The following is an 18,806-nucleotide window of genomic DNA, read 5'->3' as shown; positions in this document are numbered from 1 at the left end:
CTTCTCTAAGTCCTTGCTCCCCTTCCTGATGTTTCCCCCTTCTTACTTCCCATCCATGTCCCTTTTCCCATCTCTCTCTCTACTCTCCCCTCCTGGTGGCTCGGTCTAGTGCCTGGCCCACCCATACACTCAAAGCGCAGAGGAGGCTCCCTCTCCTTGGGGTAGGAAGGGTTGCCTAGTGGTTAAGGCACAGCCCTGGGGGCCAGGTGTTCTGGGTTTGGTTCTCTGCTCTGCCACAGACTCCCTGCTTAGCCTTGGGAAAGTCACGTCACCACCGCGTGCCCTAGATCCCACCTGCCAAATGGGGCCAGTACTAACTCTGCCTCCTTGGCTAAATCCATTCATGGCTGTGTCAAGATGGGGAAATGAACATACCAAGGCGGACAGATTTGAGCTGAATTTCTCCAGCGCCCTGAGAATGAGAGCCAGCTCCACACAGGGGGGGACGGGAGAGAGGGGGGCTCAGGCCAGCTCGGCACAGAGGGGGGTCGGCGCTTCAGCCCCGCAGCTTCTGCCGGGGTCGGGCCTTCCTCTCCCCCAAGCTCCTGCCGGGGTCGGGGCTTCTCCCCGCAGAGCCCTCCCTTCCCGCTCTCCACTCGGCCAGGCACTGACCCTGCGAGGCCAGCAGCAGCCGCCCCCTTGCTCCAGTGACCGGGGCGGCCCGGGCCAGCCAGGCTCTCCACCTGCGCTTCCCCCTGCCGCCGCTAGATGTCGCCCCACGCCAACGGGCTCAGGGCCTCAGTCCCCGCCCCCGGCAGATAGGAGGCCGCGAGCCGCCATCTTCTCGCAGGCTTCTTGACCCGGACGGCGTGCGGGGCTGCGGGCGGCGGGTTAGCGGAGCCCGTGCGGTAAGTTTGACATGGGGAAGGGGCCGCTGCCGCCTGCTAGCTCCGACGGCAGGGGACGGGTCAGCTCGGAGACGGGGGGGGGGGTCGTCTCTGGGCTCCCTCTACAGGGGGCGGGACACTACTTCCCCCCCTCGGGACAGTGCCGTGGCGGGCAGGAGTGTTCCCGCCCCTCCGGGGGTGTCCTGGGCGGCGGGGAGCTTTACTCCCTCCCCCCCAGCCCCTCCTGAGCAGGGCACGCCCGGGAGGGCGGGGCAGAGACTCTGATCCTGACCCCCCCTTCTCAGTGGGGTTCCCCGGGCGGGGGGGGGCAGGGACTCTCATTTTCCCTACTGCTGGTGCAGCGTCAACTACATCACACTTTTTTTTTTTTTGGTGATTTTTCAAGACCCCCCCCCCACACACACACACACACCTTCTAATACTTTGTAATATGGAAACAAACTTGTAAAATTAAAGGACCCACAAATCTTCGGGCATTACCTGATTTATGGACAGCCCCTAAGATCCAGCTTGAGTCCCCCAGAGAGTTCTGTTACCTGGATTAACTGGAGCCATCCTAAGGTTCCCTCACTTCTCATTTCCAACTGTGGCATAGGGGTATAGAGCCCTCGGGATTTATCTGCATCCGAAATTGCAGGGCTGTGTTGGACTTGGCACATGTCTCGCCTATCGCTTTACTGCATTAACCAGTGTGTGTGTATGTGTGTGTGTGTATATATATATATATATATATACACACACCGGAGAGGGAGAGGAATTATTTATGCTCATGACCAATGTGGACACAAGAACAAATGGATATAAACTGGCCACAAGGAAATTTAGGCTAGAAAGTAGACAAAGGTTTCTAACCATCAGAGGAGTGAAGTTTTGGAACAGCTTTCCAAGGGAAGCAGTGGGGGCAAAAGATTTAAGATTAAACTCGATAAGTTTATGGAGGAGATGGTATGATGGGATAACATGGTTTTGGTAATTAAATATTCGTGGTAAATAGACCCAATGGCCTGTGATGGGATATTAGGTGGGCTGGGATCTGAGTTACCCAGGAAAGAAACGACATTGTGCACCCACGGGGAAAGGGACTGAGAGGCTTTCCCCCATTGGACCGTATGAACTGGAACCATAAACCCACTGAACATTAAATACCCACCAAATGAGGGTAGACCCATCCCCGCCATCGTAGCCACTCACTATATTCCGCACCTGAACATAGCCAGTATGTGGATAGCTTACCCCCATATATCAATGTCTGTACTTTGACCGGTTAAACTTTTACCCCCAGTTGGGGAGATTGCAGATTTTTACGTAATCCTTACTCTACCAGCTCCTAAATCGAATTTCGCATCCCTTGATAATCTGTACCTTATCCCCTGACAACCAGAAACTTCTATGCTTGAACTCTGTACTGTTTCTTATTTCAACATTATCTTAATAAAATTATTAAATCTGGCTGACGAATCTTGCCCATATGCTCAGGGTTTAGCTGATTGCCATATTTGGGGTCGGGAAGGAATTTTCCTCCAGGGCAGAGCATGTAGCTCTGTAGCATGGGGCACGGGTCACTTGCTGGAGGATTCTCTGCTCCTTGAAGTCTTTAAACCATGATCTGAGGACTTCAATAGCTCAGACATAGGTGAGAGGTTTTTCGCAGGAGTGGGTGGGTGAGATTCTGTGGCCTGCGTTGTGCAGGAGGTCGGACTAGATGATCATAATGGTCCCTTCTGACCTTAGTATCTATGAATCTAAGTACATAATACATTGCATGCCATTTGTCCACACGTCTGGAGTACACTTGACTTTTCAACCTCATTTATGCCTCTGGTTTATCTGTACTTGTGTGTCTCCCTATTGGCTTGTAGCTCATTTAAGGGTAAGGTCATTTAAAGAGTTGCTTTTCTTCCTGTTAATCTTCCGGACCTGAAAGGTTGAAGAGTTATAACAGTAACACTTCTGTATATGCAGCTGTTTATCAAATATTATGGATATTTATTAAATAGCTAAAAATGAAGAGGATTAAAGCAGCAAGTAAAATAGTATGAAATCACAAGCAAACTGGTGTGTGTCATAAGCCAAAGTCTCTTTGAAATGAGGAAATGTTTTCAAGATACTGCTGTATCAAAGACAACAAAAAAAGTCAAAGTTCACTTTGAAAAGGTCTGGTTCAATAAAGTCTCAGAACTAATGTTTTATAGCTCACAAGAAAATAAATTTAGTCAGGGGATTGCTTTTTTGAAATCCAGTTCTAAGGGTGCTGATTTTCTATAGCGCAAGGACAGGAATACTTTTCTTGGTGAACCTGCCTTTCTAGAGGCTTTAGCAGTCTCAAATAGCAAGATCAGAGAGACGTTTTCTATTAAAGCATTGGCCATTGGAAATTACAGAGGGGTAAGACTGTTAATTATGGCTCTGATCCTGCGACTGGCTCCTAAGTAATCATGCTATTTAATTTTTTGTCACATAATTTATTTTCATAAGGTAATAAAAATATTTGAATAAACTAAATTCTGATAAAGGTTTTTGGGTTTGAATCATTTTTTTAAAATTATTCATAAAAAAGGTGTTTCTATACAAAGAAAACCCCGAACAGGATTGTTTTAACCATTTTCTTAGCAGGCTTCAAAGTATCTACAGTGGAAACCCTCAACTCCCATTGGAGTCAAGTGCACAACTTCACTTTTATTTAACAGGATAACTGAAACCTCAGGTTTTGGAAGTTTGTCAAAATGTAGCTCTCTGCCAATGGATAACCTGAAACTTGTTCTGCTGACCTTCATATATAGTAGATTTTCTGTAAAAGAAGCTACAAACTGTTTACCAGTTAATGGGATCTGAGGGTGCATGGTCCCTTAGAAAACTTGGGGTAGCATACGGGAAAAAAAAATCAGTTTAGAAATAAGGATGAAAAAGATGATTTTGAACAGATAAATATTACATTTCAGAAGACTGATATCTAATTTTCTGATGTCATTACAGGATTAATAACCAAAATAGAGGCTTTATTTTGTTTATAGATTACTAAATTATGTGCCATTAGAGCAGATAAAAAAAGATCTAAGAAATCTTGTGGGACAGTATAAAAAGGAAACTCTAAGGTCTTCCCCTATGGGGCAGGAAGAAGAAAGATTAATCACAATTTTGTTTCCTTTTTCTTGATCTGATTCCGTTTACTTATTTAAATCTAGTTTTGCCCTTCAAAATTCCTGCAAATAGGTGAAATCTTCTTGTGAAGGTATTAGTATTTCATCTTTGAGAGTCATTAGTTTGGAATTGAAAACATGACCATGATTTCACAGTAAACACAAAAAAAAGACCAAACATTTCTAAAACACCTCTCAGATTGGCAGGGTCGAAAACTGCTCCTGCTATTCTTTTAGGAATAAATCCCACTGTTAATCTATCTGCTTTGTATGAACTTTATTGGGTTTTCTTATAGAGAGATGGAAACATAGAGCCTTCCTTGTTCAAATTAAAATAAATATGTATTTCCCAAGCTTCTCTGCCAGCTCCCTGAGCAAAGAACGTAATAATTGTTCATATTCTCTCCAGCTCTTCTGCAAATTTAGTTCGAGTCCTGATACAATATGACACAATATAGATCTTTGCAATTTGCAAATGTAACTCAAACTTTCATTCAACAATTCTCGAGTCCTTTGCACCTATACCCACTTTCTCCTGCCAAATCCTTTCTTCGTTTTGGCTCAGCTACCACTCTCCTGATTCCTTCTATTTCTGAGAGATGTTTCAGAGAAGCAGCCGTGTTAGTCTGTATCCGCAAAATTCCACTGAATGCATCCAATGAAGTGAGCTGTAGCTCACAAAAGCTTATGCTCAAATAAATTTGTTAGTCTCTAAGGTGCCACAAGTGCTCCTTTTCTTTTTGAGAGATGTTTGCCATTTACAAGATTATTTGCGTAGTCAGGTTATGTATTTTTCCTGGTTCATTCTTTCTCTCTGATTTTTATCTCCAAATATTTCATACTTTGATTTTTAATTCACGGGTTTATTGTCTGATGTTTAGATTTTTGTGCTGGATGTGCTATAAATGGGTTAAATAAATATTTAATTATTGCTTTTGACACAGTTTTCCACATTTCCAACTGTTTGTGTAAAATTGTATTTCCTTTAAGGGTATTTAATTTTGTCCTTGAATGTGGTTTTAGGGATAGAACTGCATAAAATCTAATTTATTACTAGAAATCCTACATTATTTTATCTCTTAAGATCATTAAGTCCCTAGAAAATATTCATATGGGTTTTACTGTCTTTTTAATGTCAGTGTTTATTAATATGAGAGATTTCAGTTTAATAAAACAGACTATATTGTTCCTAATCTTCTTTTAAAAAGATGCAGGCTGAGCACCTCTCTTTTGTCATGTTACTTGAAAATAACACTTTCCAAGGAAGTGTTGTCATTGTAGAGCATTGAACAGAACATGACTTCTATCCTAATATATAGGATGTTGTTTTGTTGGGCTTTTCATTTAAGGAACAAAAACAGTTGGGAACTCCAATTCTGCCAAGTTTAGGCCATCTCGAAAAATACCAAAAACCCCTTACCAAGTCAAAATGTCAAATGGATTATTCTTCCTGCTGCCTTATTAAAGGCATTGAAAAAATTATATTTATTTATGAACTGGGTTTTGGTTTTCCTATAGCCTGTTAGTTTCTCTTTCATATTGTGATTGCAAATGTAAAAGGCTGTTTTGTTTTTATATGGTGCAATCAGTAAACGAAGATTAATCTGGATTTTTTTTTTTAGGATTTCTACTTGCTTCCTTTCAGAGTAACAGCCGTGTTAGTCTGTATTGGCAAAAAGAAAAGGAGTACTTGTGGCACCTTAGAGACTAATAAGATTTGCTGTAGCTCAGGAAAGCGTATGCTCAAATAAATTGGTTAGTCTCTAAGGTGCCACAAGTACTCCTTTTCTTTTTGCTTCCTGTAGCTAGCTACATGCATGGCTTGTGTTTTTGTTTGATGTTACTCATGGAACACTAACTACTTCTGTGACAGAAAACTGCACATAGAATGTCAGCCAAACTGGTGAACAAAGAAACAGGCCAGCACTAGTTCCGGAACTCTGGTGACTTTGCCCTGTGTTCTTAGAAGTAAAAGCAAGAAGAGTTTCTAATGACTGCTCCCACTGATATATGAGAAACTTTTAAAAAGATATCTCTGTTACTGACAAACATTATCTGACTGGTTTGATTTCTAATATTTTGGTTGGTAGGCTTTATTTCAGGCTGCTTTGCACCTGCAAAACCAATCCAAGACATGTTTTCGGGCAATTCAGTATGCAGTCCTATTAGGGTTCACTGGTAGCTGAACTAACATTAGACACTGAAGCACTAGTCACATTTTCTATCTGCAAAAAGAAAAGGAGTACTTGTGGCACCTTAGAGACTAACCAATTTATTTGAGCATGAGCTTTCGTGAGCTACAGCTCACTTCATCGGATGCATACCGTGGAAACTGCAGCAGACTTTATGTTGATATCACATCTACGGTAGGTGAGGGTGATGACAAGGAAATGGGGTAAGAAGGGCATGAATGTCCAAAGAAGGGCAAGAGTTCAGACAGCAGAGGGGAAGAAAGGGGAAAAAAATGTATTCCTGTATTTGAATCATAGAATATCAGGGTTGGAAGGGACCTCAGGAGGTCATCTAGTCCAGTCCCCTGCTCAAAGCAGGACCAATCCCCAATTTTTGCCCCAGATCCCTAAATGGCCCATTGAACTCACAACCCTGGGTTTAGCAGGCCAATGCTCAAACCACTGGGCTATCCCTAGAAATGGTATCTTATCAGATAGAAGTATTGACTGAAAAATCCAGTTCAGGGCACTCATGGGAGGGAAACAGGAGGACTGAATCACCTGACATAAGGTAAACAACCAAAAAACTTTGGGGCATGACCATTATGTTTTAAATCAGCACTTGACAAATCTACTTGTCCAGTCACCACTGGGGATAGGAAACTTTACTTGGTGTATTGGAGATTCGTGCATTAGTTTTGTAGAATTTAAGAGCACTTAAAAGTAAGCTTCCAGGCCTTGTGAATGTGAGTAAAACCAAATAACAGAGCCCCAATTTCTTGTGAGCTCCTGAGAGAGATGTAAACTGCCTCCATGCATTTCAGGGGTGTTAATTCTGTTGTCTTTCTATATCTGTCTTACAGAAATCTGAAAAATATCTGAAAAATCCACACACTGAGCAGTGTAGCTATATCAATGTAAATTCCCAGCATAGACCAGCCCACAGATCAGACAAGTTGTAGAGGGTAAAAACATAGTCCCTTCTTGGTTTTGGCTTTATTCACAGGAATAAAGGAATTCGAAATGAAACATAAAATCCAGCCCAAGTCTTTTCCTCAGGCTTGGTTGGTCCCTGAATTCCTTTTTCAGGACTACTCAGCCTCTGCTCTAAAGTAGCTTTATGTAGAGAATGATTCCCAACTCCCTTTTATCTCTGTAGGATAGTGAGCTATCTGTAGCAGAGTCAGTAGAACCCACTAATCTTTCCCAGGAGAATCAATGTCTACTAAAGGTATGTCTTCACTACCCGCCAGATCGGCAGGCAGCAATCAATCCCCGAGCGCTCTCCCGTTGACTCCTGTACTCTAGCGCCACGAGAGGCGCAAGCAGAGTCTATGGGGGAGCGGCAGCAGTCGACTCACTGCGGTGGAGACACCATGGTAAGTTGATCTAAGTACATTGACTTCAGCTACGTTATTCACGTAGCTGAAGTTGCGTAACTTAGATCAATCCCCCCCCCCTCCCCCCGTGTAGAGCAGGGCTAAGAGAGTGGGATGTTTCATGCATATACTGCCAGCATGTTAGTTCGGAACTTCCAGAAGGCTTGAAATATCCCAATCACATACTCCAAACTGCGTTCACTTTGAGCATAGGTGACAATTTTGTTTGTTAGCCTTTAATTTTAGTCATTGGTGGAGAAATCCACTAAATTTCTGAAGTGTATTCTACAGGAAAAGAAAGTTAAATGAATAACTGCTCTGTCTCTATATCTTTAGATGGCCATTTACTTGTTGCCACATACTGTCTTGTGTCTTATGTAAAGCAAAACCATGATACGCCCTCTGTATGATCAATGTCTGGCAGAGCTTAAATCTTTTCCCCAAGGGGCTTAGGAAAGTGTCTCTCAAAAAAAGTAAACACATTTCAAGAAAAGTGTTTTACTGTGAATAAAGTAAAATAAGAAATTATGTAAAATATTCAAAGAGCAGTTGTGTAAATTTGCACAGAGGCATGTAGTTAATGCACTTTAGGGCACTGAGCTGGCTAAATCATTCTTAATCTAGGTAAACCTGCTGCTTAGGAAGGAAAACGCTGACAATTTTTCATGAATTTGCGCATTCCTTGAACTCAAGAAGACATAGTTGAGCTAAGATAATAGGTCCAAATGCAGACTTGTACATTAAACTTTTCTGTGCAGCATAAATATATGATTAAATAGCAATTGACTCAATACTTTTTTGAGCTTGAAAATGAAATTGGGACATGATGATAAAGCTAAAAACTATGTGGCTCCAAAAGAAGAAATAAAATTGCATTAATTTATCTCTTTGAAAACAACTTAGTGATGACTAATACATCTACCTAATTGATGTGCTGATCAGTTGTATTTTACCATTACTCCCTGTACTACATTTCGTCTATGTGTTATACCAATAAATTAAAAACCAGCAGGATCTTATTAAAGGGGAAAAGGCAAAATACCACATTTATTGTGAATACAGAAAGAATCATAGTAAGCAGTTAGTTATAGTTATAACATTCCATTCAATCTCATATTCATACACACACACACACACACACACGTGTTCTGCAAGGTTGTTATCATAGAGCTTTAGAGTTGCTCATGCCAACCCACTGGCCAGGTGGCCTGGATGTGAGGAGAGAGCAGGGCCTTGTCAGATGCTCATCTGATGCTCCTGGAAGTTGGTTTGCAGAATCAGACCCCCCCAAAGTTCTCACTTTCTAGAATCTGTTTTTATAGGAATTTATTCCTATGTCAGTCTATGGGAATTGCTTCATCATGCTGTTGCTGAATCAATCAGCAGATAGCACATTCCTGACGGCTCCGTGCTGCCAGATGTTATCTTGTTCTTTGGTTCTCCCATTCTTGAGGCTGTTGGGTGGATTCCAGTGTGCCCTCCAGGAGTCCTCTGGTTATTTCCACTTGACGCCTTCTTCAGCCCATGGACACTGGATTCTTAGGCTGGCGCCTCCCTGATCATTCAGTTATTATCCACACCAACCATCCATCCACATACATCCTCTGTCTCTATTTTAATCACAATTGTTAATGCAACAAAAGGGCGGGGAGTCTCTGGGTGCTGTTTTTGTTGTTACAGAATATTGCTTTGAGAACAGACTCTGTCTTAGAATGTACTAACGCAATTAGCAGCTTGCAAGCTTCACACATAGAGGGAGAGAAACAGTACCAAAAGCCAAGAGACCTCTTAATTAGTAATACCCTGGAATTTAAACTCTGGGGAATCAAACTCATTTGATTTTAATACAGAACTTCTTTAATATGATCCAACATAATCCCCCTCTTCTGCAGTTTCCACGGTATGCATCCGATGAAGTGAGCTGTAGCTCACGAAAGCTCATGCTCAAATAAATTGGTTAGTCTCTAAGGTGCCACAAGTACTCCTTTTCTTTTTGCGAATACAGACGAACACGGCTGTTACTCTGAAAGATAATCGTCAGTGTCACTTTCTATGTAGCCTATTCAAAAGAAGGTACTGTGAGGCAATTTGAGTTTGTGATTCCAGTTCATGCCACATACATGATCCTAGTGATTTATCTATGAATGAATGTGTGAATAAATATGAGATTGAATGGAATGTTATAACTATAACTAACTGCTTACTATGATTCTTTCTGTATTCACAATAAATGTGGTATTTTGCCTTTTTCCCTTTAATAAGATCCTGCTGGTTTTTATTTTATTGGTATAACATTTGTGTGGTCTCTTCCTTCTTCGCATCTCCCCTATCTACTACTTAAACCATCTGTGTGGGTTTTTTCTCTCTCCCTTCTATCCTTTCCTGGCATTTCTCACCATCACAGATATATTTTCCATATATGCTGCCTCCTTGTTACTTATGGGGAAACTTATCCAATTTTGGCCTTCCCCTTAACTCCACCCTTTTCACCTTCTGCACCTTCCTCATGTTACTATCTCTGCTTCTCTAGTCTTTACTTCATCAGTCCCCTTCTCATGCTTCATCTGGGATTCATAGTTATTATTTTTTTAAATGCCAGAAAGCACCATTGTGATCATCTACTCTGACTTTCTGCATAACATCGGAATGCCTTTTCCCTCTCCAAAAACATCACTGCTAGCCATGGCTTCTTAATTACTCACTTCATACATTTTACTGCATCAGAAACATGAATTCCCCTTTGAATGACATCACCTGTACAGCAGTTCTCCCCGAAGGCGGCCTCTTCTCTCAAATATAGCTCACTCCAAATTGTCCCCAAAGGACGTAGTGGGGGGGATTATCGTCTCCTGACGTCTGCACCTGCTGTACAGCTTCTCTTTGAATATCCTCCTTTGCGCAACACTTCATCGGATTCCTGGCTATGTGGAAGGGAGAAATCATCTAACATTCCACCATCTTCCTTCCTTTCAGAGTCTGACACTTGGTTCTTCTCTTTCCTTTATCATAATCTTCCACCTTCATTCATGGCAGTTGCAGCTTCCGCACTCTCCACCAGCCCCTGAGCTTCTGCATTTTTGCTCTTATATTCTCATTTGACATCTCCCATCACTGTGGTCTTCACCCATCAACCTTGTCTTCACTAAACACCAGCCTAATAGGTGCTTCACTAAGTACCTGTTATCTTTCCATCATTGAGCTCCCTCTTTCTGATGATCGCCTCATTCATCATTGTGCACTGGCTCATGTCTCCTTTTTATCTTGGCTTTCTGCGATGTCTAATATGTGAGTGTTCATAGTGTCTCTGCCACTTTAGTCCTGTATTCTGCTCTCTCTGCCTGTGGCATCTGTGTGTCCGCCGCCTGCTGAATCTCTACTGCTGTGAACTCTTCTTTTTTTTTCAAAGGGTTGTCTCAGCCTGTCGCAACTACACCTATCATTAGCTGACCCCCAATATCTGTTTTGTCTGTTCTTGTGTCTCCAAATGCCTCTGGTGAAAGTCCCATGGCTTTGCAGACTCTCCACTGTAAATTTATCCTCTCCTAAGTTAGCTCTGCCATCTTCCTGATCAACTAGCACTAGTCCTGCACTCATTGACTACCATGCTCACTGTCTCAGCTTGCTACCTTTCGTGTCCTCCAAGGTACCACTTGTGTACAGCTCTCCTGCATGTCAAATCTTCTTTCCATACCTATCATGCTTATCTTATTGTTGATACAGCCAGTACTCCCTGTCTCTCAGGTTCATAACTGTGTGGTCATATATGACTTCTCTCTCTCATGGGTGCACACATCCCTGCTATGGCCCTATCCTGCCATTCCTATATAATTGCAAAGATCTAGATTGGAATTTGGGAGACCCAAGTTCAGTTACTGGCTCTGCCAGAGGATTCCTGTGTGAATATAGGCAAATCACCTATTTTTTGGGTTGTTTTCTTCTCTCTAAAATGGGGATAATATTTCCCGACTTTGTGTTTTGAGGGATTCAATGATGAAATAGTAAGTAGAAGCGAACATACAAATTACATAGAAAATAAACATAAAAGGCAACCTCAGGTTTTAAACTTTCATATTAGATAAAATCCCTTTCCTAATAAAAAGAAAAGGAGTACTTGTGGCACCTTAGAGACTAACCAATTTGAGCATAAGCTTTCGTGAGCTACAGCTCACTTCATCGGATGCTGTAGCTCACGAAAGCTTATGCTCAAATAAATTGGTTAGTCTCTAAGGTGCCACAAGTACTCCTTTTCTTTTTGCGAATACAGACTAACACGGCTGTTACTCTGAAACCTTTCCTAATAAAGTTACCTATTGCTTTAAGACAGTTTCACAGCATACCCGTTTATTGTAGGAGCGATCCAATATTCACAAACAGCCCTCTGTGTACAGACTATCCCTCAGGTTCTGGATGAAAATTTGCGGTTCCAAGCCTGGTTTTAAAGTATTCTTCCCCCTCTCCCCCCCCCGCCGTCCCTCCCAGGCATGGGCTATGGTAGAAAATTAAGTGAGATTAACTACATTGCTCAGGGCTGTGAAAAATCCAGGGTTTTGAGTGGTGTAGTTAAACTGGTTTAACCCTGGGTGTAGACAGCACTAGGTTGTTGAAAGGATTCTTCCATAGATCTAGTTACTGCCTCTCAGGGAGGTGGATTACCTACGCTGATCAGAGAACCCCTCCCGTCAGTATCTAGGTAGTGTCCACACTGAAGTGCTAAGTGTACTAAATCCCTGGTGACTCATGGTTATTCAGAGTAGGGAAATTCCCTCTTGGCTTGATAGCCAGGATGTCTGTCTTCCTGTTCATGCCTTTTTTCCTGGGCTGGACAATGGATGGTTACTTGAAGCTTGTTTTATGTAAATACCTGACTTGGGAGGTGTCCCTCCCTGCTTGACTGCTCACCATTCTGCTATGAGGGGTAGTTGTACAAATTATGACTAAAAACAACCAGGAGTCAAGTGGCACCTTAAAGACTAACCAATTTATTTGGGCATAAGCTAGAAGAAGTGGGTTTTTTACCCACGAAAGCTTATGCCCAAATAAATCGGTTAGTCTTTAAGGTGCCACCGGACTCCTTGTTGTTTGCGTGGATACAGACTAACACAGCTACCCCTCTGATACTTGAAATTATGACCAGTTTTCTATATACATAAATAAATACATAGATTCAACCACAGACTGTAAACATATCTCATAACCATCTAGTTGAGAGCATTACAAGCTTTCCTGAGACCTTATTCTTTTTATACATTTATAGTACAATAGTACAGTATGGAATCAATTGATTCAAGTTTTCATTTTTGGTTTAAACCTTCTGTTCTGCCCATGGTCTCTGGACCCTCATTGTCACAGTGAATATACACCACTTTCTGAAAACCAGATCTCTTTAATAAGCCTTAAATTGGGCGTCTAAAATTACAACTCAGTTTTGAAAATCTTTGCTTTAATAATCAAAATTAATGTGGAAACTATTATTAATTAGATTACTTCTCAGTTGGTATTTTGGGGTGGGGAATAGAATGTACTCTGATTCAGGTTTCTTGTCCAATAGATGTGATCTAAAAAGGGTTGCTGATAGTAAATTAGTTCTGTAGCTCTGACCTCTGGAAGATAGATTGTAAAATTTCCTTTCCTTCCTCTATTTTTCTGTCAATAAGAATTCAAAAATTGCAACCTGTTTTAGGGATTAATTAATGGAGTCTCTTCTCTCCTCCACTAATCTAATTCTGAATTTGATTATGGATAAGTGATTAGATGATGACTGGTAGAGTCCTGCAAATCTGCAGATACCCACTATATATCTGTGGACAATTTTTGCATATCGCAGCTTTGATACGGATACAAATTTTGCATCTGCGCAGGGCCCTAGAGGTTGCAATGGTTGGATGATGATCAGGGATTACATCATATAGGAGGGGAAGTCACAGCAACAATAGTATGATATAGGATATTTCTATTTATTTTTTATCATTGCATAACTGTCCAATGGGATTTATTGTTGATAGCTGGTCAGCACCCAGCAGTGCACCCTCAGTGGGTGACAAAGGTCATTAGCATTTTAGCTCTTTTTATTAATTGGGAAATTTTCAAATCTAAATTGGGGAGCAAATCCCTCTTTTAGAAGTGAAAATCGTAACACAGGGCATGTACCACTTACGTTAAACTGTTATAAGAGAACCTGGGATGCTCCGAGTTAGTTTTGGGCTTGAAAACTATCCAAAATTTTCTTAAGTGGAGCGACAACATATATTTAAAAAAATGTGTTTAATGGGATCTAGATACTGAAGTCATAATTCTGTCTAGTGTTGATGACATTGATGGATATAAACTGAAGGTGTATATTTCTTGCCAGTTAATCAACTTTGTTCTTCATGTCATGTTCTGGACAATTTTCTATTTAACCAGGAAAGCAAACTTCAGTTTGAGTACTTAACAGTTGGCAGTTTTAATAAATTACTTTATGTACAATATCCTACTTAGGATCAATCAGTAATTTGTGGACGCTGATGGGTATACTGTAATCTTTTAAAGTTTGCAATGAATATTGCGCTTTCTCTTAAATTATAACGAGTTCTATTTAAATATATTCATGACATAGCAATCTCTGTTTGTGATCCCTAGATACAAAGATGATTTTAAGGGTTAAATAAAATTGACCTTTGTTATAAAAGCTACTTTTTGTCTGAATTTTACTTCTTCTTTTAATAAAGCTGCCACACTTCGGTCAGTATTTAAATCCTACTCATCTTTTTGCTTTGTGCTTATTCATGTAACCCTGTGCAGGATCGAGCCCTTTATGAAGCCAGTCTGTCTTGGGTTGCTCTAATTAAAAGCTGATTCACAGTCCATGGGAAAAATTTTAAAGCAAATCAGTCCCTTTCTCACCTAACTTGTTAACATAGCTCATCTGTTTGTTTGGCATAACTGATTCCAGCTCAGTATCTCGTTCATTCATCTGTGATTTCTGAAGTTGAAACATTCTGTGCATTTTATGCAAAGCAGAAAGTTCTGTGTCCCTTGTGTCTCAAATTCATAAAGCTTGTTCATCCATAGTTCTACTATTTAAATCAATTAGATTTAACACAGGCATGTCCTGATGCACTGTAATTTCTTCTATCTATTTTGCAGTGTCTGGCAACCTGACTTAGTGTGCTGCCACTGAAAAATATAATTTGTATTCAGAACCTGCTATGAAACAAACTAAATTTCTGCTAATTACATTTTAGTATATAATGGTATCAGCTGTGGGGGAGGGAGTTGTTGCTGGTGTGGAGGCAGGGTGGCTGTCTGCTGAGTTTGACCAACCAGACACAAGGGCCATTACAAGAGTCCAGTGTGGAGCTGTGTGGTCATGGGGGAGGCTTTGAAAGCGTACTTTAACAGTCTCAGCCACATTAATGTGCTGTGCTTGACTGTGCTCTGGCCCTGAAGGTTTGTGGGTTTTTAGGAATGGTGTCGTACTTGCTGTACATTTATACATTGTCGTATAGTGAACCTATGAATTATTGTATTTTGCTGCACATTTATAACTATTACATTATTTTTAACTGAAATTATGACTTATGCAGTGTACATTTGCTTGCACATTTCCACATTATTGGGTGTTTTTCTAACCTCTTAGTTTTGTGGTGCTGGACACTTTACAAGTACTGGGTGCTTTGAGTACTGCTATGCATACTTCAGTATGTGTGGTAAACTAATAACGGTTATTTTAAAAAAAGAGTTTTATTGACTGACAAAAGCAGTCGGGGGGGGGGGGGGAACCCAATGTGTAAATAAAAAAGGACAATACAAACTTCAAAACATAAATTAACTGAATGGAACTTTAAATTTAGAAAGGCAGCAAATGGTTCTGTCTCTTTCAGTGCAGAAATGCAGTCCATTTTGGCTACAAGTATATCAACTGTGACTTTCGTAGGTTGGTGTATGTGAAGCTGTGGTTAACTTTACTGTCCACCGGTCTGCTGTGGTGGGGGTAGGGATGTAACCCATGATGCCAAGTGGATTGTTGAGAGTTGTAGCGAGCTACCACCATGGAGTTCACCAGGGACTGCAAGGGTGGCAAGCCAGACCTGTGATTGTTAGACCTGTAGGTCAACTAGAATCTGCAGCATTTGTGTTTGCTGCCTGAAAAGTTCCATTATGTCCTGATGCATCTCCCACTCCCTCTTCTCATGGGATTCTTGGATCTTTATACACTTTCTCCTCTCCTTTCTATCCCTCTTCATGCTGTCTACCATGTTGGCCCACTAGGCCCTGAGTTCACAACAAACGCAACATGCGCTAACAGGATCTCACTGAATGTATTATCTCTAGTCCTCTTCTTTCTCCTCTGCATCAGAGTCAGGCGTTCTACAGGTGTGGAGGGGATACCCCTCAAGGCTACAATAGCAGCAGCTGCAGATAAAACAGACAGATGTATCCATTGTATTTACAATCACAACAGAAAGTGAAAGTTTCAAAACTCCTTTTCCATGAAACTTTTTAATGATGTCCTTATGGACACTTCAGCTGTGGAACACCTCTGCATAGCACCACTCTCTAGCCCCAGCCATGGTGAGTATTGCCTGTGAGTGGCAATGAGTGTGCGGGGGGGGGGGCTGACACAACATTTTCAGTTGCTTTAAACAGTTGTCCATATTTTCATTTGTTCATATTTCCTCTCTTTCATTGATATGGTTGTAGATTCTCGCCATGCTTCACTCTCCTCCATCTCTGACCTTTAGCAAAGGGCCCATAGCAAAGTCTGCCCTGCCAACCCCTAGCCTGGAGTAACCTGGCTCCTATGTGCTATGGTAATATATACAAATAATAATTAGTATTAAGGTGGTGGTTGTTGTGATGAAACACCTTAAACATAAGATGCTTATTATGTGGGTAGTGTAAGATCTATGACTATTAATATTCTTGTTTTCTTGCATGCTTATGTCTGGTAAATGATGGGATAGATGACTATGTGATTGTCACATAGCAACCATAACTACGTTTGGAAACAAAGTTGTTTTTTTTTTGTAAGATTCTAAGTAACTGAGTGAAATAAGCAGTACTATTGTAGTAATTGAAGTTATTCCCTACTAATTGTGCTAGGAACCATTTTGTAATCTGTTGTATAGTAAAGTTGCTTAATGGTTCCACTTATTTTTGTTTCTAGACCCTTCATTAAGAGGGCAGAAGGAAACTCTGAAAACTGAATCCATAAAAAGAGAGAAGCTTTCTTTCGGGAGAGAAATGAAATACTCCAAATTAAAATTGCATTCTGGGAATCTTTATGATGGTCCTCTTAGACTAAGGTACCTGACTTTAGAGTTGAGGGTGAAAGAATAAAAATCCTTGTGACTAGAACCAAGCATAGAAGCCAGCAGGATCCTAATTTCTTCTAAGCAGAGTCTTTCTGTGCCCTTGAGCAAGTCAACTGATTTCTTTGTACCCCAGTGTATCTAGCCAGAAAATTAAGCAGGATCTGACTGAAAATCAGATGAATAAAGTTGAGTAGAGCTCAGTTTTCTGGTGAAATAAATTATAGATTAGTCACAATACTGACTCAGCACCTACTCTTTACACAAATACATCAAAGGACTTTGTTTAACCTATGTTACCCTCTTTATAAAATAACAAAAGGAAACAAACACTCCAGATAAAATACAGCTTTTTCACAAATGGCTACTGACCTGGGGCGGGGGGGATTTTTAAAAAACTAGGTTTAAAAAAAAATCCCATGCTTTGCCATTTTTTAAGCCTTTCAAGTACCATTTCAGTTAGTAAACAGTGTCCTGCTTGATCTAGCTGCAGCTTTGCAGGTGCAGAGTGAACTTCAGCAAAGTGACATGAGTGACACATGCACAATTTGTGTGTCGCTGGTACAGTATGTTCTGTTTGTTGACTCACTACGTGCACTCACATTTCAAGATCAAGTGCATATTAAGCACCAACATTGCTCTTGTAGTTAATCTGTTGAGCACTACATTTAATACTCCCCTTTGTCAGAAGCATGAGGATATACAAGTGATACGTTTTTTCACCCTGGTGCTTGTCACGTGGAAGAGGAAAAGAAATAAAAACTCCTTCCTTATGCCATGTATCCTGATATATGATTATTTCTATCCTTAATCCCAATAAAAGTTACTTGGAACAAAAAGTGGGTTCCAGTTTTTGAATTCAGGTGTCTCAAAGAAAACATGGTGTCATTCCTATTACATTAAATCATATCTGTTGCTACTTTTAAAGCAAATAGAAATCTTGTTTCATATGAATAACCAGAGTTTATAGTCCTGCAGTTTGAATAATTTTCTTCTTCTTTATACTTTAACATCTGCTGACATCATGATCCTCTATAGAGTTCTTGTCTTCTGTCACCTGATGTGAACGAAATGTTGTAGTCAAGTTGGCTCTGCAAATTGCTAGATTAGTGTAAAAGGGGGAGGTATCTTCTGATTAATACTTTGATAGTTAAAAACAGGATTAATCATGCCTCTGCTCCTGGAAATGCTTCATGCTAAAATAGACTTTGTTCAGTGCATGCAAGAGAAGATATTTTATACTCAGAAATTGTGAAAAACCCTTTAGATAGCATATAGGTACAGGCTAATAAAAATTAAACATCTTGATTACTGTGAATTTTAATAAATATGTGACGATGAAATAATCTGGCAAAATTTAAAATGTCTAGTTATCTTGAACATATAAACTCTACTCATTGAACTCAGGTTGGTTGCTGTTTATGTTGCAAAGTATTATGACATAGCTTTTAGATGGGTATCTTTCGTCTGTTTTCTTAATCTGTGTCTCAACAAAAACTTACTAATATATTTTAAATTAACTATTTTCACTAATTGTGCTTCTTTTAATGCTGTTATGCTACTGTAGCACAATATATTTATCTTGTTTAGTTTGAATAATACAGAATTACTTATTACATGTTAGAATGGATAGCTTTTATAGACATTTTTTAACAATACAATTTTAATTTTCCATGTAAAAAGATTCAAATTACTTTAAAAATTTAAAGACAGTCTTGTGGAATGCACTGGACTTTATATTCCATAAGTACCAGGCTCAAAGCGAGTGCTTTGTGTATTTGGGAAATTACTATAATGGTTTGTTTTGAAATTGATGGAATTTGTGGTGTTATGACTGTCTTCTCCATTGGATAAAAATACAAAGAAAGATAAAAGGACAGGGTGTCATATTGAGTCTTATTGGGATGGAATATAGCACAGTGTATCTGTGAGGTATTTTAATGTCTCCATTGCTGTAGGATATAGGCAGCAGTGATTT

General features: G+C 40.4%; 1 protein-coding gene across 8 annotated transcripts in view; it reads left to right on the top strand.

The window, feature by feature from the left end:
• Positions 1-759: 759 nt before the first annotated feature.
• XIAP (X-linked inhibitor of apoptosis) overlaps positions 760-18,806 on the top strand; it is a 60,648-nt gene continuing 42,601 nt past the window's right edge. For all 8 annotated transcript variants that reach the window (XM_075132535.1, XM_075132533.1, XM_075132530.1 and 5 more), the window contains exon 1: positions 760-848. The gene's annotated coding sequence lies outside the window, so the exon portion shown is untranslated. The remainder of the gene's footprint in view (positions 849-18,806) is intronic.

Source organism: Caretta caretta, chromosome 9 (assembly GCF_965140235.1).
Source record: "Caretta caretta isolate rCarCar2 chromosome 9, rCarCar1.hap1, whole genome shotgun sequence".
NCBI lineage: Eukaryota > Metazoa > Chordata > Testudines > Cheloniidae > Caretta > Caretta caretta.
Note: the sequence above shows the minus strand (reverse complement) of the source record. Positions and strands in the feature narration are given on the sequence as shown.